This window comes from Lissotriton vulgaris, chromosome 2_2 (genome assembly GCF_964263255.1).
Source record: "Lissotriton vulgaris chromosome 2_2, aLisVul1.2, whole genome shotgun sequence".
Taxonomy (NCBI): Eukaryota; Metazoa; Chordata; class Amphibia; order Caudata; family Salamandridae; genus Lissotriton; species Lissotriton vulgaris.
The window spans coordinates 14,178,280-14,203,746 of record NC_141688.1 but is presented as its reverse complement, the minus strand read 5'-3'; the positions used below and the strand labels follow the sequence as shown (position 1 = coordinate 14,203,746).

Genomic DNA, 25,467 nt, shown 5'->3' with positions numbered 1-25,467 from the left:
GTACGCCGCAGATGATTTCAGAGGCTTCGGACTTGAATGGAGGTCTCCTTCAACAGAGGGCAGCAACCAGCAGGGCAACAAACAGAAAAGCAGGCCTTTCAGATCAGCAGACAAGTTGAGTCCTTTAAACAGCACACCAGTTCTTCTGACAGAGCTTCAGTTACAAGTCTAGTGGTGTACGAATTTAGGGGGGCCGAGACCCAGTACTTACGCCCAAAAGTTCCTTTGATGTGGGGGTGACTTCATAGCAGTTACCTGAAGTGCACAAATATCCCTTGCAAACCGTTCCTGTCTGCAAGGCTATCTGTGGGCAGTAATCAGTCCTTTGTGTCGGGACAGAATACCGCCTATTCACGTGAAGTGTTAGCTCTTCCCTTCCATCCTTGCCAGGCAAAGTAATCAGAATGCAGATGTATGTAGATGGCTACTTAGACACACCAATTGTTCCTATGTTATGACTTTCTAGGAGAATGCACAAAGTGTAGCTGTCACCCACCCACTTTCTAAAAGTGGCATTTCTAATGAAGTAACGTAAAATCCAAATTCACCTGTAAGGAGGCTTGATCATTATCATGAAACATGAAAAATCTACTCTTCTCCGATCAGGAATTACAGCTTAAAAGTGTAATAAGGAATTTCCAATGCTAGCCCATGAGAGGGGGTAGGCCTTACAGAAGTGAAAAACGAATTTGGGGTAACTACCAGGACAAGTAAAAGTTAAACAAACATGTCCTAACTTTAACTTACATGGCACCCTGCCCTAAGGGTTCTGTAGTACCTACCTTAGGGGTGACTTATATGCAATAAAAGGGAGGTTTAAGGCTTGGCAAGTCATTTTAAATGCCAAGTGGAAGTGGCAGTTAACTGCACACACAGGCATTGCATGGCAAGCATGAGACAGGTTTGAAAGGCTACTTATGTGGTTGGCACAATTGGGACTGCAGGCCCGCTAGGAACATTTTAAGTCCACGCACTGGTATATGGTATACCACTTTACAAAGGACTTACCAGTACATCCTATATGCCAATTAGATATACACCAATGTCATCATGTTTAGGGGAGAAGCACATGCACTTTAGCACTGCTTAGTAGTGGTAAAGTGCTCAGAGTCCTAAGACCAACAAAAAGAACCAGTGAAAACAGGAAGTTTAGTCTGGGAGACCACCCTAAAGATACCAGGTCTAACACTAGCCTATGAAAAATTGTGTGCAGCTGCAAGTAGCCCCGAATGATGTCATGAAAGGCTGATAACAGATGGTTGAGAGGGATGTGTTCGGGAGGCAGAGATCCTGACACCAGGACTACTATATTGTAGCTCAAGATGGTGTCAGAGATCCTGTCTTCTTCAATTAGCATGTTGTGTACACATTCAGAAATGTTTAAAAATTAATGAATGAAGTTTGATTAACTTAGTATATGAGTGGTACTAGACGAGAACATGTTTTTATTTAGCGCCACCTTTCGATAGGACAGGCTTTGAGGTACATGCAACTGGAAGGGCGAGATTTTGATCGATACCTTATCACTATTGATCTAAAACCCCGATCTGGTCGACTGAACCTTTGTTGCCTGTCATTGAGGGAAGAAAGTGCATCTCTTACCAAGTTATTTCACCCAATAAAGGACTCCGCTCCGAAAGATCACAGACAACTTCTAGCTTTCAAAAGTTTATTATATAGTCAGAATAAGCTGCAAGTACAGGCATCTCAGAATGAGATTCACAAGATACACGGGCCCAACTACATACATGTGCTCTCTGAAAACTCTCAGACGAGCAAAGAAGACTACGAGTACAAGTTCTAAGAATAATAAAGCTATCAGCATTGACACGTACTGAGATCTCTCCGTCATTTAAGTTGGAGGAAAAAACACAGGTTAGGCTGTCCCTACCCTGCTCTAGATGGTATCCCTACTTAACCAGGTCTCAACCTAACAAAAGGTGTCAGCGGTGAATGACCCCCTAGGGAAGTCACCCACTCTTAGTCTCTTGGTGAAAACCTATAGTTCTCCAGTCATGACCCCTCTCTGCCTACCCATCCGCTCTCTAAAGGGTCCTCCGGCATCTGCTCTAACTCCACCCAGGGGTGCTGTCCCTAATACAAAACATACAACAGTATTTGGGACGCCCTTCGTGAGACGCCCCTCACGTGGTGTAGCTTCTGGCTTTTTCCATGATGAGGCCTCGTACGTTAGAGTTGACCTTGCTTCTCAGACTCTTCTCCGGCCCGCTGATACCCCTTAAAACATTCCGGAACCCTCCTCCATGTCTGGTCCGTCTCCTGAACAGACCTCTATTCATTTCATTTATAATTGGATCCCCCCTTTCTCTTGCAGACAGACATCTGCAGCCAAGATCCCAATTCTCATAGACTTCCAACAAAGGTTTGCAACATTTCTCGGCCCAGACCAATACGTATAAATCAATGTCTATAAACATTTCAGGCCTACAGCATTTCTCATAATGATTATAGCATCCAACTCCTTCATTAATTAATAGCATGTTAATACTCTTATTCTATTATTCGGTAAACACATCTATAAATCATGGCCCATTAACGTTATTACTAAAACATTAGTGCAATCCAAGTCGTGAAAGGGAACACCTACCCCATCCCTTCCAGCTCTGGCCCTGAGGCCTACCACGTTCTACGTTTAACCGCATGCCATCTTACATTTTAGCAGCTACACGACATGGATTCAGGATTAATCACGTCTAATAAAGTCATATAATTTCACACATTTCTGCATTAGTTCCACTTCTACTTAAATCTCTAAGTTAACTACACATTTCAGAACATAGATGCAGGTACTATCAGCACTCATGGCATTTCTCTTCATGACTTGTGCTTACTACGTGTAAGTGTGATGCACTTATACATTTAGGTCAGTTTGCGCTCTCTCAGTTCCCCCCTTTGATGACCTCTCGGGGTCATCACTAACATTTAAACTGCAGTGATTGCTAGCATACCTCGTTTCTGCGTTTCCAGAGCCCTCAGACTCCTGTACTGATTATCTTGCATGGCAGCCAATCTCTGCAGCTGTTCTCTCTGGGCTCTTGTTCTGACTGTACTGTTTCTTTCCTCCAGTACCTGTTCCTTGTTGCTGTTGCTGCTGCCCCCCCTTTCCGGCTGCCTGCATCTGTACCACCATCAGTTTCTCCTTTAGTTTTTTTGCCTTGGAGTCTATCTCGTCACAGCAGTACCTGGCATACCTCAGTATTTCGTCTAGGGGTTTATTTTGCCAACAAATCAAGTGTTGCTGAATCATTAAACTAATATCCGGTCTCAGGCCCAAGACGAACTTGGACACAAATTGCCCTATGTCCTTTGGATCCATTACATCCAGGCCGCTATACTGTTTAAACGCCTTCAGCAATCTCTCATAGAATTCATGAACTGTCTCTTTGGGTTCCTGTCTAGTTCGATCTATTTTGACCCAATCTATGTCTTGCATTGGCACTTTCTCTTTCAGCCATGTCATCACTCTCTCGAATTTTGCCATCACAATCTCGGACGGCCCATTAGTCTTAGCATCCCTCTCCGGCTCAGTTGTGGGCCACTCAGCGCTAACCTTGCATGCCGTCCACAAATCTCCTGGCACTACAATGTCAAACAGCGTGTTCAAATCTATCCATAGGACCTTTGAGATTTTTACGAATCTCTCAACTTGCTTGTACCACTCCACTGGATTTTCCCGCAATTTGGGGAAGGAAGTGGTAAAAGCAGCTAAATCTCCCCTACTCCAAGGCACATGCACATAGTTCCCATTTGCGACTTCACGCAAAGGGTATGCTTCTATTCTCTGCAGTCCTCCTGGTGTCATACCAAGCGTGCTTCTCCTGACGGTCCCTTTCTTGGACCACCTCTCTTCCCACTTATCTAGTGCCCTCCATGTCCTTATCCCAGTGATCAGTTCCCTTATGTGCGTTTTCAATCCTATTGTCCTTCTCTCATCTAGGTCTCGATCTGAATAATGTAATCTGTGGTTACCCTGTAATGCTTTGGTCCTTGACAGGTCCACCATATATTTGCCTGCTAGTTCGACTAACTTCTCATGAATTGTTCTCGCTTTTCGAGTGATGTCCTTTGCCATGAACAGTATTTCATCCTGCTCATACATTTACATTCTTTCTAAAGGCAGGGTACCATCGACCATGTCATCCAGGTCTGACCTTAAGCTGGCGACATCGAGTCTCTTAGCTTTTATCTCAGCTCGTAGTATCTCTTTCGAGGGAGGTTCACAGGTTTCTCTCCTATCCCAACTCCGAGCCCTACGTTTGAGTTCGGGAGAGTTGAGGAGTGTTCTCCCTTGCTCCCATCTCTCCAGGTCCCATGCTCGGCCATCCGATCTTGGAAGGTGATGGAACACGGGCCTGTTACCCCCTATTTTACTTTGCCCGTTCTCTCTTTCTTCTCTCTTTTCACAGTACGACTCTCTGTTATTTTCCCTCTGGTCGCCACTCCCTCTTTGCCTAGTATCGCTCAGTATCCGATACGATCCTTCCTGGTTCCCCATATTCCCTGGACTGCGCTCATGTCCGTCATCACAGGGACTGTGGCGCGGCCCCTCGCAACTCCCATTCTGTTCTCTGTTGCCGGGCACACAGTGGATACACTTAAAGCTGTCCCTGTACTCCCGTGTCCTCCTGTCTTCTTCACTGTGTATGGGGCGAGACACCCCCCCGCTCTCGGGGCCCCCGTTTTCCAGGTCTGATCTACCTCCATTCCGGGCCCAATGGGTGACTCCCCTACTGTCCTTCTCCCTCCCGTCCCACTCCGAACTGCTCTCCTCAGCCCCGTAGTGAGTCCGGGCTCTGCTATCCTGACTTTCTCTTCCAGCTTCCGCAGCTTTGATGCTCTTGTGAGCCTCTACTGCTTCATCCCACTTCTTCATGTACTCGTTTAACTCCTGAAAGGATTTTCGTCCTGATCCCCTCATATCCACTGGCCATCTATGGTCCCCCGGATCCCCTGCTGGGTCCCCTGCTGTGTGCACTGGGGTGCTCCACTCTCTTGGTATCGGCAACTGACTTGGGGATTTAATCGTATCGTTTCTTCTTGCCATCTCTGCTCTTTCTCTGTCCCTCCATACCCGTTCCTCCCCTCTAGCTCTCTCTGGGTCATATATCGATACTATAGGACCTATGGTAACAGGTACCTGTAGTGCATCTGGTAATGCGTAGGATGTGGCACACTCCGTTTCCGACGCCCTTTGCACCACAAACCTCCCGACTACCTGCTGCACCTGACTAGGCTGGGACAGTTCTTTCTTTGCAGCGGGATCCCAATCGGAACTGGGAAGCGGCCCATGCTCTCCTGCATTGCCCCCCTCCTTTTCACTATGCTCGACATCTCCCCCTGCTCTGTTATACGGGGGTGGCCTATCTGTCAATAATCTGTTTATCAGGCTGTCCTCTGTTTCGCTCTCATCATCTTCTTCTAGGGGGCTTTTGTTCCCGGGCATCTCTAACACTGGGTACAATTTATTTACTTCCATGTTATGCACTCTCCATCTTTTAGCATCCGCATCCCACTTGGCATCCTGCACTGCCCTTACCGATCGTTTCACCCTTTCTTGTCGTCTGTTCATGTTCTTCTCGTGCGCTGCCCTAATCCATGCATTGAGAGCTTCAAACTGGGTCGGTCTAGGCAAGGGTCTCATTGAGGTCATAACTGCTTTTAATCGGTGTAGCACCTCTAATCTGAACGTCCCGTACTTCGGGAACGTCAGTTCCTCATTTCCTTCTGTAATCTTACTCCACTCTGAGATCCACAAAATCGTATGCAGCCCAACATTTGCCGCCATGTAACGAGCCGGCGTACCCTCCGGCGGGGCTTCTTCCCCTTCATACGATCCCCGCCTCTCTTTTCTAAACGCCGCTCTCAACCATTTAAAACACTTCATAATTATACGCACAATTTCCAGCCTCAATACTCTGTTTACTTCCTGATGACAATCCACCAATCCTAGCGCGGCTTTGCTAGCTGGCCTATCGCAGCGCGGTCTTTCTCCGGCCGGCCAATCCCAGCGCGGCACTTTCTGACGTCACTCGTCTCCGCTTCGCAGGAGCACCCCTCCTTTCTCAGCTCTTCTCCCGGTCATGCATGCGTCCCATTCATACCCTGAAAAATGACTACTTCCGACCAAGCGGTCACTTCCCTCGACTGTACGTCCACAGTCTATCTGTAATTGTCAACACAACTGACGAAATGTCTATCGTCTCTCTGATAGGTTCTTTACACACACAGTAACCTCCGACCAGCGTCCGTTACTCACGCACTCACTCTTACGTTCCCCCTATCTCGGTCTTTCGGGTGATCAATGGTACCTCATGACCCCCTTCACACTAGTTGACAATTACTCTGGGTGTCCGATACACCCGAACCACTTAAGCTCTCCTTGAACTTAAGATTTCCACCGGTTGCGCGCGCTCACAACCTGTTCCACAGTCACTCTACAGGCATTCAACTCCGCCAGACATTACAACATAGATACAACACAAAAACACCGCAATCTAGCACGCATGACCCTTTATACTCACTCTCGACCGATACTGCTGCTTTTCTGTCTCACGTCATCCGGACCTTCTTCGGCGGGCGGTTCTTCCGATCATCGGTCTCTAGGGGCCTTGGGGTAATCTAACCTGGCTTAGATCACCTTCCTCAAGAAGGCAACCATCCTCTATAGCTACCAACTGGAAGGGCGAGATTTTGATCGATACCTTATCACTATTGATCTAAAACCCCGATCTGGTCGACTGAACCTTTGTTGCCTGTCATTGAGGGAAGAAAGTGCATCTCTTACCAAGTTAGTTCACCCAATAAAGGACTCCGCTCCGAAAGATCACAGACAACTTCTAGCTTTCAAAAGTTTATTATATAGTCAGAATAAGCTGCAAGTACAGGCATCTCAGAATGAGATTCACAAGATACACGGGCCCAACTACATACATGTGCTCTCTGAAAACTCTCAGACGAGCAAAGAAGACTACGAGTACAAGTTCTAAGAATAATAAAGCTATCAGCATTGACACGTACTGAGATCTCTCCGTCATTTAAGTTGGAGGAAAAAACACAGGTTAGGCTGTCCCTACCCTGCTCTAGATGGTATCCCTACTTAACCAGGTCTCAACCTAACAAAAGGTGTCAGCGGTGAATGACCCCCTAGGGAAGTCACCCACTCTTAGTCTCTTGGTGAAAACCTATAGTTCTCCAGTCATGACCCCTCTCTGCCTACCCATCCGCTCTCTAAAGGGTCCTCCGGCATCTGCTCTAACTCCACCCAGGGGTGCTGTCCCTAATACAAAACATACAACAGTATTTGGGACGCCCTTCGTGAGACGCCCCTCACGTGGTGTAGCTTCTGGCTTTTTCCATGATGAGGCCTCGTACGTTAGAGTTGACCTTGCTTCTCAGACTCTTCTCCGGCCCGCTGATACCCCTTAAAACATTCCGGAACCCTCCTCCATGTCTGGTCCGTCTCCTGAACAGACCTCTATTCATTTCATTTATAATTGGATCCCCCCTTTCTCTTGCAGACAGACATCTGCAGCCAAGATCCCAATTCTCATAGACTTCCAACAAAGGTTTGCAACATTTCTCGGCCCAGACCAATACGTATAAATCAATGTCTATAAACATTTCAGGCCTACAGCATTTCTCATAATGATTATAGCATCCAACTCCTTCATTAATTAATAGCATGTTAATACTCTTATTCTATTATTCGGTAAACACATCTATAAATCATGGCCCATTAACGTTATTACTAAAACATTAGTGCAATCCAAGTCGTGAAAGGGAACACCTACCCCATCCCTTCCAGCTCTGGCCCTGAGGCCTACCACGTTCTACGTTTAACCGCATGCCATCTTACATTTTAGCAGCTACACTACATGGATTCAGGATTAATCACGTCTAATAAAGTCATATAATTTCACACATTTCTGCATTAGTTCCACTTCTACTTAAATCTCTAAGTTAACTACACATTTCAGAATATAGATGCAGGTACTATCAGCACTCATGGCATTTCTCTTCATGACTTGTGCTTACTACGTGTAAGTGTGATGCACTTATACATTTAGGTCAGTTTGCGCTCTCTCACATCCAAAAAAGGAGGGCTGATATGCTTACAGCTTTGAGTGTTTTTGTCAGATTCCTGGCGCAATGACAAGGCCACTTGGATGTGGCTCATTGTCAGACAGACTATCATTTGCGTATTTGTGGTAAACCCCATGGAAAGACGCATTGATAAGTTGCATAGATGGAACGCAGATGCATTAATCCAGCGCCTGCTTGTGCACTAAAGTTTACAAAAGAGCACAAAGGCTTGAGAACTGTCCACATATACAGCATTGATTCCTCCTGCACTGCTTGTGTGTTATGGGATCTTAACAGGGTCTTTAACAGTGCACGTCTGCAGATAACGTAACATGTATTTGTAAAGAGCACATTTACCCAAGGGTATCTTGGCACTGAATAACAGATGTTTATTTTAACCCAAAGGTACTCATTTTATTGACCTCAGAAGGATGAAAGACTGAGTAGATCCACTGGGATTTGAACTTGTGACCTTGAGGTTGAACACAGGCCCTTACAGTGGATGGGTTAGTACACTGAGCCACAAGACCCAGATGGTGTGGCCGCTTAGGACTTTGAGTTGGCTAACTGGTGTCTTCCACTGCAGACTGAGTTTATGATATGGGACAGACTGCTTTACATGTGTTGGTAAGGGAGGATCACATGCACTTACTGGATGGACGTTTTCTAACCCACCTAACAGAGGGGCAAAATTCTGAGATCCCATCAAACTAATTATGAAAATGTTGATCAATTGGTAAATTGGAATCATTACTGAAGTGTACAAAGTAAGAGAACAAAGAATACTCGTTTTCTGTGGGGGTTTTGTGGGGTCAGCTGTTGAGTGGGTTGTTGATTGACGACTAAAAAGTCAATCGCCTGTTAACTCGGCATCGCGTGGTCGAGTGTGAGCAGCCTTCGCGGCGCCCGTTTGCTGCGGGTGTGGTCCCCTTGAGATAGATATGCAACATCTCGCCTTAGTGATTGGAAGCCGTACTTCCTTGTTTGATCAATGCTTGAATTCCTGGTGCTTTACACAGTGGTTCTCCTCCCTGATTACATCTGAGTCTGTGACTAGTATTATTGGGCTAGCGTTGCCCTGCTAAAATAAACATTAATATGAGTTACAAGGAAGCTTCCTGGTTCAGAGTCCTGGGAGGACAGCACCGAGGCTGCAGGAGGAAGTCTACTTGGCCGTCGTTTCCTTTCCTAAAATCCCCAAGGATGGCCGACCTTTCTTAATTTAGCATATATGCAGCAGGTCTATATTAGGCTGGTGACTTCTTGCTGACAAATCCTGCTCACACATATTGGATGTTCCTGGTGATCACTTCCTTTACACGCGGATGGAGAGCACCTTCTTCAGACACATTTTTGTGTTCAATTGACTTCCCTTTACATGGATCCCAGTTCATGGCCTCGAAAGAGATCCGCTGAACAGGAATGTGTTACACATCATGCGAAGATAATGGATAGCTATCTGATTTGTGATTGATTGATTTACTTAGGAAGCAATTGACCTGTGGGATAGCAGCCTGACCTTCTGCTTCAGGAGGCTCCAGAAAACTGACCTATTCAGGCTCCCATTCTACATGAAACTTCTGACTCCCAGGGGTCCCTGATCGGTGGACATCAGCTGAGGCTTCCATCCCACCAGGTTGGACACGTTCTTGCCTCACATGGCTCCTTTTTCAGGATGCTGATATGCCTTCTGAAAGGCTAGAAGCTCCTCATTATAAAAGTGATCATTGAATGAGTGAATGAATGAGTGAGTAAATAAATAAATAAGCGAGCCGAAGTAGACAGCAACCGGCAATGCCTTCAATTGTTAGTGAGCAATTTGATTGCCTTTATCTCACCCTGTTCCCTGGCCAGTTAAGACTTCACGAAAAGCACACCATCCGTTAAATACACATACTCTTAACTGCCAGCTGAGAGGCTGAGGATTGGATGGGCTTGTAACTGCAGTACTCTCAAAGGGGTGGAGGCAGAGGCCTTCTGCAGAGCCTGAAAGCTGACACTACTCTTTCTGGCTCTGACTGCACCAACAAGCAAAACCTTTCTCGTGCAAGACACTTCCCAAAAGCAGAGATTGACTGATGATGTTATGCCCCTACCCCGACCAGCCATAATCAAAGATAAAGGAACTTTGCCATGTTTGAAGCAGCTGTCGATAAAGATAGTTGTGTTTTCATGTGTTTATTGGTTGTCATGCTTAATAAAAATATACAAGAGACCAATGACCAAAGTACCACACTCACCCAGGATATGAGCTCATTAGATTAGATCAGAAGTTAGTAAATCGCTCATTCCCACATTTTATGGCTTAATTCACTAAACGTTTGGAATGCAAACAGTGGCGGTTAGAAAGGTAGGTTTAGGAATCATAAACCTGAGTCATAGAATCAATATTTCTTTTCGAAGTGCGGAATCCACTTCCTAATGCTAAAAATCTTCCGCAATTATCATAATTTTCCGAAATAGTAAGTTTGGCAAAGTGTGGTGGGAAATGGGGTTCCCACGGGGGCAGGTGGGGGCTTTTGAAATATCAAGAAAACACTCAGTGGTATAACCTTGTGGATAACTTTTCCCCATTATATTTGCAACAAAAGGGTGGAGCAAGCTGTGAATAGAGCAGGATATGCCATTCCCACCACAACACCACAAACACACAACATATTAACGAAAAGATACTTCTATTTGGAGAAAACATGGTCAGTCAGTCCACAATCGGGCTGGACAACCCGGAGAAAGAATGGTAGATGTATGACGTACAGGGATTTCCCGATGTGCGCGCTCCTAGGAAGTTGAACTTTAGCTGCTGAATAGTTTGGTCTGTGGGAATGAGCCCCCCTCCATCGAGACCTGTTGATAACAGTTCAGAGCCCAACAGGGCTCTTCCTCCTTCACTTATTCAAAGTAGTTGAGAAATAATAACTCCCTTTTGTCTAAGCGCCCAGAAATGATTTAGCCACTGTTGTGTACTACATAAACAGCTCTTGTGATTAGCGATACCCTGTGTGACCAGTTCAACATTTTCATTTTCTGATATAGAGAACTATTGAATTTGTTGATATCAGCACTTAAGATTAGATCACCAGTAGACAAAGTACAAAGTGTTTCATTTGCACAATTAATAAAAATCGTTGAAATTCATACAGAACAAAGTTAAAAACACTGCCCACATTCTGTTTTAAAAAAAAAGGTATTTCTGAGAGCAAAGGGGGTCATAGGTGTTAGGGCAAAGATTCTTGGTGATCGTCTTCTGTTAACAGGGAATTAATCTCTGTCATTAATTTTACAATACGGGCGGCCATCTGAGCTGAGTCGCCCCTCATACACTCCTCTAGAGCGTCTTGGCATGTCCGGACGTTCAGGATCCGTCAAATTGGACGCAGCAAAAAAGTTTGTAAAAGGAGTAAGGTTCTGCAGATACACAGGACGTGAAGTTTTCTGCCCCGCTCGTACAGAAACGGCACTGTGTGGCCACATCTTCTTGAATCTCTGGCCATACTTATACGCCCTCAACGGGATTAGGCCAAAACGTAATCTCATTAGATGGTGTTTCAAACGTGATTTCATGGATGATGAGAAATAGTTTGGTAGGGTTTTAGGGCCATAGAGTTTTGACGCCCAACTGCCATGGGAGAGATTCTTCACGGTTAGAGCATCAGGTTTGAGTGACAAGATCTTTGCTTGTTTGGTCAGGATTCTTGTGATCGGTCCTATGGGCAGAGAACTTGTGCATATGTCTTGAGCCTCAATTGGTTCTAGGGAGTGCCTGGGTTATTTAACAAAGACCATATGCAGCTCTTTAATGTGAAATCACGAGCCTTTTTGTTTTTAAAACAATAGGCAATAACTCTTGCTTTCAATACCCAATGTTGGGATGACAAAGAGAACCCTATGCGGAATTGGGCATGAGAGGTCGAGTTGGGTAGGTGGAACACTGCAAAAGCACATGGACTGGACTCTATCAAGCCAGGTGAGCATTTTGTCTTTAAAGGTTATGGCGCCAAAGGCTGTTGTCGGCAAAAATGTGCCGCCTATCGCCCTAATTAGCGGTGAAAAGTCTGGAGAGTGAAGGGCTTTCTTGGTTCTTACAAAAGCTCCATTGCAAATAGAAAATGTCCCTCTAGATCTATATTTCTTTACATAAGGCTCATTATAAGCTCATACGTGGGGCACAAGAAAATACTCTGCTACACAAAGAACTGATATTTCTTTTTCTCTTTTATTTACTTTTTTCCATTTTTAAATCATTCATCTGTTATATTTTATTTTTTCGCATTTTAATGCATTATCATTTGTAAATCATTTATCTAAAATTTCTCACACACGGAGCCATAGAAAATTGATCAACTTTTACAAAAATATACTAATCTTTCTCAAAGACAAAATGTATACAAAAATAGTACACAATATATATATATATATATATATATATATATATATATATATATATATATATATATATATATATATATATATATATATATATATATATATATATATATATATATAAAAATTGAAATCAACCTTCAGAATTCACAACTAATTAAAGAATCCAAACTCACTCATACCTCTTCTCACTTCACATCCTCTTACACTCAATACATACATACTATGCACCCCAAAACCAGACTACATACATAGATGGAACCATTGGGGTGAGGAACTCAACCCTCTAATGCTGTGCTGAGAGCTGGGGCGTTTCACGCAAACTGGTCAACGCACGTTTCAATGGCCTATTTTGCTTTTCTTGCCATCTTCTTCGGGACCTGTTACTTTAGAGATTTGTAACGGGCAGGATGGAGGGGGAGAACAAATATTCTTATACTTATTCAGGAATATCAGCAAATTCTTCAACAACACATGCTGGTGTATCGCCACCGTCCGTTTTCAATTGCTAATCGCCCACTCTATGGTTTTTTACTCTTTTTCTGCTAAATATTCTGCACCCTTTCAGGTGTCCTCTTTTCAGTTAGTACGTCTCTTCGATATGGTTTTTATGGTGGTGGGCAACATCGCATATAGTTCGTGTTATCACTCCGTCTCTAACAATCACAATGATGCTAGGATTCACTTTTCTTCTTTAGTAGGGCTTATAGGTGGAAACTACTGTGAGGACGTTCTGTTTATTCTTCTTTTGCTGACTCAACTTACTCGTTCAGTGGGTCAGCGTGTCCGGCAAAGCCCCATGGGCTCAGGTCTCTGTGTCAAAAGCTCCTCCAAGCTACCAGTAGACACTTCATTCTGAGAAATTCAAATGCAAATGAGCATAGTTACTACTACACTACACTGCCCAGGTTGACCTTGTATCAGATTCAAAGGTCACGACGCTCCCAATCAGATGAGGCTTTAAACACCAGGCGTTAGGCATGCACCGAGAGCTTGGTTGGTATTTTGCTGCTACTCTCAACCAGAAGTTTATTCAATGTATTATTTTCCCCTTTTTATAAAAATGTATAAATCAACACTTCACCTCCTTTAAAATGTAAAGGTTGACCTAAGCCATGAAGTGCAAACGATACATGAAGCTTTTCAATAGGTAAAGTTACTTTTAAAAGTTCTTGCTACATTTCTGTGCTTGGTAATATTCAAATTATTTTTTTATAGTGCTCACAAAATCAAGAAGCTGCTTCAGAGCTCTAATAAAAATAGAAAACGGTCTCACACGTCTGTAGATGTGTGGAATACAAATTACACCAATGGAGCACTCCTTAGTGATGCAAAGACATGTACTGGCCAAGGTACATTATAAAATTCATTTGATGAAATTTGCATATGTAATGAATTATTGCATAATAATGCATAGTGTTATAAAGCAATCATTGCATTCCTTGATATGTTTTACTGCATGGTATGTATGACTAAATATATATCTATATATACATATACTCATGCATACTTTTGAAAATGTTTACTAAATTAATGAATTTATTTCATCATGAAACCTTAGCTAGAGTTGAAGTGTCTATGGAAGAGTAGAGGCGTTAGCTCCTTCTTAAATATTGCCATATGCATCACATCAAACGTCCACTGGTGCTTTGCAGGAACAAACAAAAAAGTTGACTGACAGAAATGTGTTGTTTATATATAACTAGGTATTGTTTGCTGAACATGTATTTACATGTGCATATAAGAAATATCAAAGAGTGTACCTTCAATTGAAAATAGATCCATTAGATTGAAATATCAGTTCCTGCAACAAGGCAATATCATTGGACATTGCATATTTAATTCCCACCTACGTTGGGGGCTTGTTCCCGGCTGTCCAGGTTCAAGGTAGGGCAGCTTTGGTGCCCGGCATTCAAAATTCATAACTTAGCAGTTTATGACTTGTTAAAGAAAACTGGAGAGCGTGGTCATTCCCATGTCTTCATTTGGAAGGCGGGCCCGTGGGTCAGGGGGTCCTGTGGGCCACACAAGGCATCTGGCCTGGGTGTAATTCGGATGACGTGGCAGGATCCCCACCTGTAATTTAGTCAGCCTGGTTCCAATGTCAATGAGTGAATGCTTGTGGTTGCCTCACATGACTAGGATGCCCACTGCGCTGGCATGTACCCATGTTTAGGAAAAAGCTGCACACTCTCACGGCACGTGGTGGTGCTGATCAGCTTTCTAAGTAGTGGTGATGCTCGTTGGCTTTCACCAACAGACACAGTCTTGGGCGTTCACTTGTAGTGCCACAGTAGTAGCGCCCCTTATTGGTTTTCACTTATAGTGTATTAGTGGCACAGCTTTCACTTATAGAACTGGCAGCACTCATTGGTTTTCGCTTATAATGGCACACAACTGACGGCACTCTTTGACTTTTGCTTATAATGGCACAGAAGCGGTGGCGCTCATTGGCGTTCAGTCGTGCATTCGCAGAGACACAGGCCGCTTATGGAGTTAATCTCCACTCACCCACTGTAAAGATGCCTTCTCTGCGCATATAGATGGCCTTTCTCACTCCATCTCGCTGTCTGTATCTCTGTCTAGCTCCGTCTCAACCTCCCCCTCTCGGCGAATGAGTAAGTGGTACATAAGTACTGTACGTTGTCCTTTCCTAGTGCTGTGAGATTTCACTCCCTGTAGGTCTTGCATAGCAGAAGAATTACTTTTCTTGAGGATTTTTCAGTCCTTTTCTGTTTCTGATCTGGTGCTCCCAGAGCACGTAGGGACAGCGCCGCTAGTTTACATGAACCATTTCCACCTCCAAATCTGTCTGACACAGCCCATCTCGTCAGTCATGCATGTAAAAAGTAACTGACAACATACATGTTCACATATAGGAGGTTGCTGGATTCTCCCGATGCTGTGAAATATGCTAGATTTACTCTCAAAGTACTGCTACCACAGCCCTCAAGACTTCTGCTCTGTGAGTGACAAAATAGGCAGGGTGGCTCAGAGAGGGGAACACTTGCCTCTGAGACTTTTTGTGATCGACAGGTCATAAACTAGAATCCGGCAGGGCCCACTCTGCCTTCTATCCTTTCCAAGCGGGCAAATTGAATGTCGCTAATATAATAACGCTGAAACTGTAGAAGTGCAGTATGAGTGCTACATGAAAGACAACCTGTTGTTATTGTTTCTCCTTTGCCTCAATTTCAATCTCATGTTTTTAAAGTTAAGTGTAAGCTCTACACGTCCGTTCTATTGATAGTTTCAAAGTGCCGCCGGGTTATTCAGCGAGACTTTTGTTCTAATCTCGCGCGAAAACGTTGCAGCCCAGCTGATTGGAGAGGCGGGCTTGGAGGGAAGATATCTGGTTTGTCAGCCTCTGAGCTCCCCGGCGCCTCTCACAGAAGCGTCGTGTGAATTAAATCACAGGTATGAAACAATATTGTGTGCCCAATGGCCCGGTAATATCCGGAACGTAATGGAAGGCGTCTCTTTACCCTAAATATTGCTCTGCCATAAATGTTTACAAGTGTTTATCAAAGTTTAGATGGTTTCACCCGGGTGTACGTGCTGGTTAGATTAAGGACAATAAAGCCAAACACAGATCCAATGAGAGCCCGCCTCCCTTCTGCCAGCTAAGACATGACGTGTTTAATTATGATAGCATTTCAAACAGAGGCAAACAAACCAAAACAAAATCAGTAATTTAAAATAAAGATACATTCTTTTTCCTGATTGATCATCCAAGGTATAAAATAATTCCATGATAAAGATCACAATGGAAGTGTTCGGGCGCCCTCTGGTGGTTGTCTGTAGAACTTGGTGATCACACGAATAAATGAAAGCCCTGCGTATGTTTCTCAATGTCCTACCTCACACCTTTATCTTCTTGGCCCAAATCATTTCGGTCAACTTGTACATAGTTAATACAAACATTTTACGATATATTTATGAACACCAAAAGCAATTTATTTCTCTCTGCGCACTCTTTGTACAGCAAAAACTAAACGGCGTAAGACACCTAGAGACATCCAGTCTCCAAATTAAACCTGACATTCAGATAACCTCTCGTAAAAACACACACTACACATTGGCGAAGCAAGAACAATAACAGAAGCTTACCTGCAGTTTGCTTTGTTGTTTCAAGGTCTGGGCTGACTGCACTCCCCTCTCCACCTCTTCACCTGAGCTCAGCCAGAAGAGACTGATGTAACTTTGGTCCCTGACTCCCTGAGCTCACAGCAGGAAGTGCCTGCTTCCAGGGATGAAGGAATCCGGGCGGGGCCTGGGCCCAAATTTGCATACCTTCATGCAATCTCAGAAAGTTTTGGGAGGTTCAAGGACTGGGGAAAGGCAAGGATGTGACGCTCGGGCTTGGCACGTTTCCCCAATCCTAAATGAGTATAAAAGAGGCCTCGCAGCACTTCAGTCGCCATCCAACCCTGCAGAACGTACTGGACCTTAGAGGGACTCTTGGCCCTGCTGCTGCGCAACATCTCCCGAGCCACACAGGTGAGCTCATTCTGCGCCTCGTTTTATTTCACTTTTGAAAAGAAAAGAAAGGCGCTTTAAATGTACAGGATATGGCATTTATAGCTATGCATAATATGTGATTTAATATTGTATCGTGCTGCCTTACTCTCTGCTGTGTTGTTTTATGTTATGCGTCTTTGTATTTATATCTTGCTTTTCTCAGTGATAATCACTTTTGAGAAATTAACTGTTCCTGATGAGTGAAAGGTCGTGGGTCATTCAGGGAATGTATCTCAGAATAGAAGAGTTTATAGTTTCTTGTTTTTTAATATTTGTTTTTAATTAAAATATGCAGTCTTTACATAAAATAGCTTACATTTCTTTCCCAAAAAAGAAAGTCCACTTTGTTGTACGGAATTACATATATGATTCTCAGTGTCTTTCTGGACATGACAAATCCAAATCTACTCATTGGATTTACTATCAGAAAGTGGCGTAAATAACATGTATCAGAGACGGGCACTAATACCCCTTGGATGCATAGGGCGGTCAACTTTTACGTGTATTCCTGAATCTATTCACATTTAACAGTACCGTGAGATGTTTGGGTTGATTAATTCTAACCTAGTTTGAGGCCAGTCATTATTTCTCGTTGGAGCCCCCTCCCCCCCAAGGAGGCTGTGTACCGATGAATAGGGCGATCCCAACAAGAGTACACCTCAAATGTTGCCTGTTTGTAACACCCTCCCACAAGGCCTGCACCGACAATCTTTCTAATTGATGCCAGCCAGGCACAATCAAAATCCCACAGCGGGAGCCTATCAGATAAAAACAAAAACGAAAGCAGTATCTAGCCTCCCTTGACCTCAAAGAAGCAAGTTATGGTACTCGGGCATTTGATTGTGTATATACATGAATGGCGATATATTGATTAGCCTACTTAATATTTCCAATTCTTTGCCGAGTGACACACTTGAAAGAGGAGCAGGTGGTGTTCACATTAATAAGCAATTTCCCCACCCCCAGTGCTTCCATCTATCCTCTTTGCCTCTTGTTGTGGTATTTTGTTGTCATTCCTTTGTTGACTTGATCTCCTCCTGCCAAGGGGTTAGAGGTCCTCAGTGCAATATAAATCCCTTGAACTCCCCATACGGAGACAGAGAGCCAGTGTTAGTGCTCAATAATGCTGAATCCAAGCAGATTATCCGGAGTGAAGTGGATAGTGGCAGTGACGATGCGCCCATCCAGATGGGATCTCAACTTTATCCAAAGAACCAGATCTAACTCTCTTAGGATCTTTGCTAGGGCAGAATTGATAAGCCACCAATATTTTTGTTTGAATCTATATAACCCAGTCCAGCAACCAAAATATGATATCTCTTAGTTTTAATTGAAGGCGCCCAAGACATCCTGTTGTCCAAGACGAGAACCAACTAGTAATGCTTTTTAACGACCTCAAGGGTGTAGCAGCTACATTGGCAGTTTTGCTTACGTCGTTCACCGCACAGTATCTAGCTAAAGCCCCAGGCTCAGTGCAAGCCAGGACCCGTCTCGTCACTGAACGTGGTGTCGACAGTAGGATATAACACAGAGATGGGATCTGGTTCCTTTGTTCGTGATAAGCAGCCTCTTGGAGGATAATGCCTCTGGCAGACCACCAAAGTACTGGTTAAAGGAGCAAGCCGGCAAATAATGTCACACTACACCTCAAAACCCAGGTGGACGCCATCAAACGTGCTCTAGAATGCCTGTGGTGGGTGGTTGTTACAGATGTAGGACACAGTCCTACTTTACCCTTCCCACGTGTCCGGCATCTACAAGATGAACCATGGTTCAATCTTAACGATGGAGGATTCAGATTAAACTCTATAAAGAAACAGGGATACCTCAGGCATCGGATTTTTCCAGAGAATAACTTTACTACTGATGAGGCTCACCACACCTCAGGAACATTTCCTGTATTCATGCCGGCTTCACATACCTGTGCGCGGACTGCAGTTCACCATCCTGCTTATTGAAGAATGGCTGTCCTGGACCAGCCTGCTGAGGCCAAAGCCAGCTAAACTTTCTAAAAGGAAAGACAAGTTTGTGGCTGAACTGCTTTGGAGTTCAAAGCTGCTGTGTTCAAGTCAAGATCTAAATTGACCATTAAAAACTGGGCCATTACAGACTTAATTTGCATATTTCGAACTGACTGCCTTGGAAATTGAGGAAGATTCACACATTGGCTGAGCTGTTAAGGGACCACGGACCACCTACCACCAATTTTCAAGAAGATGTTTTTACTTCTTATGGTCATTATCATTTTGTGCCACTTTCTGAATAGTTATCCTCGTTTTTAATACTGTAGACTTTTTGTTTATTTGTCTTAATCTGTACATTTTTAATTTATGGCCGGCATTCCACCCAGATTCAGCTGTAGGTCTCTCCTTCATTTCTTCATTACAGTTCTTTGTGCAAGTGACTCTTCATCAATAAGCTGTGTATTGTAATATCCCTTTATGGCTGAAGGCTTCAGTGCTGTTATTAGTAGTATGCAACATTTCTAGCTTGTATTTATTCTCGGTTAACAAGAGAGTTGAGTAATGTAATGTGCGCTTGCAGAGTGCGTCATTCACCCTCGGGGGAGGACTCTCCTGGCATCTTTACAAATAACACCTGTTTATGTCTCAACCATTTGCTCGAAGGGTGCGCGTCTGCGGGGGAGTTAGCCCAGACCACTGGCCTTCTCTGATCTTTGGCCCTTCAGATTCCAGGTTTAGGAGCCAGGCTGCCCACCCTGCTCCTCAGTGGCTCCCCCTTCAGTCTGCTGTCTACACTGCTGCCAGAAAGCCCCATCATGCCATGATACCCGTTTTCAAGCAACCCTTATTATATAACCAAGAGAATGTTGTAGGCTGGGACTTGCAGTTTTTCCTTACTTATCGTAATTGGTGATCTACGCGACTTGGAAGATTACACCAGGTTTAGTATGCAAGACCAGCAAAGGACGGTACTTGCACTTCTCGGCAGGTCTGATAATTATTGGAAAGTACCAGCACTTCTCCCCGTGGCTGCTCTCCCAGCAATGCTTACCGCCAGCACTTCCCGTCATGGGTACTGTGCCTGCAATGTGCAGTGCCAGCACTTTTCAGCAGGTCTCCCGTGCAAGGAACCCGTAGCACGGTCCGTCTCCGCAGGACTGTCAGACTTGCAACTGACAGCAGCAGCAGCACTCTTGTGCGGGGCCGCAATGGGCAGTGCCAGCACTTTTCAGCAGGTCTCCTGTGCAAGGAACCCGTAGCACGGTCCGTCTCCGCAGGACTGTCAGACTTGCAACTGACAGCAGCAGCAGCACTCTTGTGCGGGGCCGCAATGGGCAGTGCCAGCACTTTTCAGCAGGTCTCCTGTGCAAGGAACCCGTAGCACGGCCCGTCTCCGCAGGACTGTCAGACTTGCAACTGACAGCAGCAGCAGCACTCTTGTGCGGGGCCGCAATGGGCAGTGCAAGCATCTCTCAGCCGTTTTGTGTACAAGCAATGGGCAGTACCCGCAGTTTTCTCAATGGCTGCTCTGGACAGTTCCAGCAGATATTAATTCTCTGCTTGTAATGGGCAGAATCAGAACTTCTCAGCATGGCTGCAATACTTTCAATCCGTAGAACAAACACTTCTCGTCAAGGCTGCTATACTTGCAATGTGCAGAAACAGCACTTCTGAGCGGGGCTGCTATACTTGAAATGTGCAGAAACAGCACTTCTGAGCGGGGCTGCTATACTTGAAATGTGCAGAAACAGCACTTCTCGTCAAGGCTGCTGTACTTGCATTGGACAGAACCAGCACTTCTGAGCGGGGCTGATATACTTGCAATGAGCAGAACCAGCACTTCTCGTCAAGGCTGCTGTACTTGCATTGTACAGAACCAGCACTTCTGAGCGGGGCTGCTATACTTGCAATGAGCAGTACCAGTCCGGTTCAGAAGGGCTGCAATGCACGTTATGGGCAGCACCAGCAGTTCTCACCATAGCAGCTCTTCCACAATGGGCAGTACCAGCACTAGCCAACAAGGCAGTTCTGTTATGCACAGACTCAGCTGTTCTCGGCAGAGCTGTGTGCACAGTCCAGCTTCCTCCAGCCGAGCTGTGTGCACAGTCCAGCTTCCTTCAGCCGAGCTGTGTGCACAGTCCAGCTTCCTCCAGCCGAGCTGTGTGCACAGTCCAGCTTCCTTCAGCCGAGCTTTGTGCACAGTCCAGCTTCCTTCAGCCGAGCTGTGTGCACAGTCCAGCTTCCTTCAGCCGAGCTGTGTGCACAGTCCAGCTTCCTTCAGCCGAGCTGTGTGCACAGTCCAGCTTCTCCAGCCGAGCTGTGTGCACAGTCCAGCTTCCTTCAGCCGAGCTGTGTCCACAGTCCAGCTTCCTTCAGCCGAGCTGTGTGCTGCGTACAGTTCATATGACCGCGTCAGGTCTTCCTTGCAGAACAGGAACTTTCACTTTCATGGGACCGCGTCGGGCTCCTCTGCCAGACTCTCACGCCTCTTGTGGGACAGTGCCAGCACTTCCCTGCAGGACGGCCATACTTTAAATGGGGCAGACCTCTGTTCCTGCAGGAAGCAGGGATGTAGTGAGGAGATCCCTACATCTTCCCCTCTAGCACTTGGAACGATAAAACATACGTGAATCTTGAAACATCCCAAAAGAAAAATTCACATTTTGAGATGGACAGACGAATTGCATTTTTCACCTGTGATAGCTGATGCACACATGGCAATAAATAAACAGAGCTGCCCCATTTGAGACTGCAGCAACTTCAGTGAAATCGTCTCCTGTAAAAAGCAATCCAATGAATCCCCCCGGAGCCCCTCTGGAGCGGACACCGCCCCCTATCGAGCAGAATCAGCGAGGATCACATTGCTGCTTGTTTGCGGGGCGCGAGCCGGTGTGCATGCAGGAAACAAGGCCCTGGGTACCAATGCCGGCGGAGGGGCTGCTGCTGCCCAGGGGCCCTCATCCCCCGCCCCAGAGCGCTCCCGGCCTGCGCACTCTTCTTCTCCCCCTCAGGGCAGGCGCGCAACACCCATTGAACTCACCGGGCCCCCCCTGTCGTGTGTGGCAGCCCGGGATGAGACAGATCCCGGGCACACACAGAGCCGCACCCGAACGTTTCACAGGTCTTTAAAAGACCATTTGAATGTTAATTAGGCCTTGTAGTTGTTTCACCCCTTCTAAGAGCCCCTGCAGCTCCGCTCTGCCTACTGATTAAAGTTTCAGCCCCCCCCCCCCCGAAATTCGGCTCCAGTTGCGCCACTGCCTCAGGGTGACCCCCTTCCAGTGCTCCAAGGCCCTACACACACCTCACCTACACAATGGAGGGAGTGCAGGATAGCTCACTTTCACGGACGTCTCGTCCTTTTAAACTAAGCATTTCATACCCATTTCAGTTGCAAAAGTAAAGCATCATGAAAAATACCACTGTCTGTGAAGGGTACCCTTCAGCAACACTACCAAAGACCCTTCTGCACCACTGTCAGAGACCAGGCGCCCTACACCAACACTATCAAAGACCACTCTGCACCACTAACAGAGACCAGGCACCCTACAGGAACACCACGACGATCAACCAGTATCACTGTCAAAGCCAAGACCGCCTTCAGCAACATCACCAATGACACATAGGAATAGGAGTGGGGGGTGCATGGTTTGGAAGCCCAATCAGAAGAAGTTATTTGATGTTGTCAGAAGTGGGCAGCATGAATACACAGGCACAGCTGAAGATGTAGGCACAAAAAATATGTGGAGCATCTGTGCTAGACAGTACTTGATTTGTAAAATATTAAGTGCCAGAGCCCATCGGTTTTTCTCAGAAGCCGCAGCCAGTGTTGACAAATGTCGGGATTGCTGAATACCAAGGTTGCGTAGTCTTGATTCCACCTCATGCCTCTTTCTCCCACCACCTTGCATTGCACCTTTAAACCACTCTTATAGATTATTGTTCATTCCTGATTCCTTCCTTTGTCGCTGTTATGCCATCCTTCTCTTTTTCCTCCTTCTTCCTTTTGTATTTTTCTCTCTTGTCCTTGGTGAAAGTCAAAGGAGAAAAATGATGCAAATGCAAAAGGCACCGTATTTCTCTTCCGTTTTGTATCCAATGCAGTATGTAGCTGATCAGAGAATCGGCTCCAAGGTGTTGAAAGAGTGCATGGTCCATGAACTCACAGTTCACAAATCAGAGCACATCTTGAGTACTTTCACTCTGGTATTCCTTGGAGGAAACCCTCGCAGCTTCTTAACTCATTGCAGCATGAGAATACAAGCTTCTGCTACATAGATAGTAAGGATAAGACGCAGTGTGAGTCCAGGCCACTGGGACACTGCTGCATCTTTCTTCCTGACCCCTAGAGGAGGCCATCTGAAAATTCCTTGAAAAATGTGTTGTGTAAATATTGTGAGTTGTTTCTCTCTGGTACAATTTCACATAGACGATGGACCACTAGACATAGGAATTAGCGGGGACTTGTAGAGTGAACTGCGCAGAGAAGGCATGCGCCCCAATACCTAGGTGTCCACTGAGATGGATATCTAGGCGTCCACTGAGAAGGTCACCCCAGTTCTGCTTATCTCTGTGTCCAGCTACAATGCTTTCTTGTAAAACAGAGTCTTGTAACCCTGTCCACACCGGAACGTTGCTCTAGTAATTGTAATAATTGGAATTTGCTTCTTTGCCATGTCGCTCTACAATGACCTATAATCACACTGGCTTTTTTGAGGACACAGATTGTGGCACGGCTCGAAAGATCTGAGAAGCAATTCTCTACCCAATGGGGCAGGATGGGAGGATCACACCCTGATCGCCTTGGGGCCACCTACTGACAGGCATTCCTGTACTAGCCTCCAGCGAAATGCATTCTAACAAAGCCTAGAACATTTATAGGAAGGCCTATTCCTGCTGGGCGTCGGTCTATGAAGGTCAGGAGGGCCAGGGCAAGTCAGTTACATATCTATGGGCACACATGTCCCCTCTAGTAATGACACACTAAGTAAGAGGCACTCATGTGTCTCTTTGGGTTCACTCTCTTCACTCCTGATCACCTGAAATTGAAGGACTTTGCTTTGTTCAGCATTAATGAAACCTGTGAAAGGAAGATTCTTCATGGATGAATGCCCCGAGGATAGATATTTTAAACTTGCCACTACTAGAAAATTGACCCTTTAAGCGGGTTGTCCATCTATTAAAAGCAAGCTATGTGGAGACAGTCATTTTACTTGCATCCGTTGAATGTGCCAAGACATTTGTAGTAGTGGCCAATTGCACACCGATCTTTGGAAGATATTGGCTCCAGAGGTACGATACCATGGGTGGCATCCAGCTGTGTGAGTAAATGAGACATTATGAATGAGTTTTGAAATGTAGTTCAGTTATTGTCTTATTTTGATCACAGTATGCCAATGCTTTGAGGCATGAAACTATTGGGATTTCAGGAGATATTTCATAAGTGTCCAAATAAATCCCATTACCTAGCAGTTTACATCCACAATGGGGCGTTCTCATGGTGGGCATCTAGCTCAAGCAGTGGGTTCTCCGTGCCATGGTTGTGGCCTTGCATTTCAAATGCTCCACTCTGGAAGGACCACATAGTGGATACTCATTCCTGGAAGCACAGGAATGTCGATTGAGAGACCCATGGCCGATTTGTGTCATATTGCAGCAGGCGATTGACTGCACCGGACTATCCTGTGCATGACTATCTGCAGATGATGTGATGATCTGGCTTTTAGGGTAGATGCCAAGTTGCAGCAAGGTCCTCTTCACGTCAATTATCACCAGTACGTTTTGCTGGTACCAGGAACCAATGTGTTATGTGTCACATGTCAAGAATAATCAGATGGAGTAACATGGGGTCCACACTTCTCAACATGTACTATTTAGGGTTTGACCTCATATGTCCCTTTCTGGGTTAATTTGATTACAGTAATATGCGACCGTCACTTCCCAACATGAAGGAATTGAAATATGACCCAACTTGTCATGTGCCATATTCCAAGAATAGATAGACTGCTGTAAAGTGAGGCTCAGGCTACTCAAAGTGAAGGAATTAGAGTATGACTCAATCCGTCATGTGCCACATGTCAAGAATAATGCGGTGATAGAAATATTGGACTCTCACTTCCTAATATGAGACATCAGGCTTTGGTTTTAGGTGTGCCTTATTATTTACTTAATATCACACAGTGACTCTTGGTGTTACTCAACAGTCAGATAACAGGTTTTTTTTCTTTGGAGTTTTATATAACATGAACTAGACTCAAAGGTATCTAAACACCTTACATGAGCACCAGTTGCATTACAGACAAACGCATTTATTTTGTTATGCATGGGGAGATTAAATGATTTGCCCAGAATCACAGGATGTTGAGCATCTCTGCCGAGACTTGAACTTGCTATAACATCACTCTCAAGGTACTAACTGCAGTGTAAAGGCATGCCTGGCAAATGCATACCGTAAATTTACGTCATACATCCATGGATGCTCGTTTGGTGCCCTAAACTC

At 45.1% G+C, this 25,467-nt stretch overlaps 2 protein-coding genes across 4 annotated transcripts in view; one reads left to right on the top strand and one right to left on the bottom strand.

The window, feature by feature from the left end:
* Positions 1–16,677, bottom strand: part of LOC147728940 (dual oxidase 2-like) — a 147,337-nt gene extending 130,660 nt beyond the window's left edge. The window contains exon 1 of the mRNA XM_086959180.1: positions 16,594–16,677. The gene's annotated coding sequence lies outside the window, so the exon portion shown is untranslated. The remainder of the gene's footprint in view (positions 1–16,593) is intronic.
* Positions 1–25,467, top strand: part of LOC147728939 (dual oxidase maturation factor 1-like) — a 185,717-nt gene that overhangs the window by 125,053 nt on the left and 35,197 nt on the right. For 2 of the 3 annotated variants that reach the window (XR_015309167.1, XM_086959183.1), the window contains exon 1: positions 16,883–16,983. The exons of the other annotated variant lie outside the window; for it this stretch is intronic. The gene's annotated coding sequence lies outside the window, so the exon portion shown is untranslated. Of the gene's footprint in view, positions 1–16,882; positions 16,984–25,467 lie in introns of those variants that run through there. 3 annotated transcript variants of the gene reach the window in all.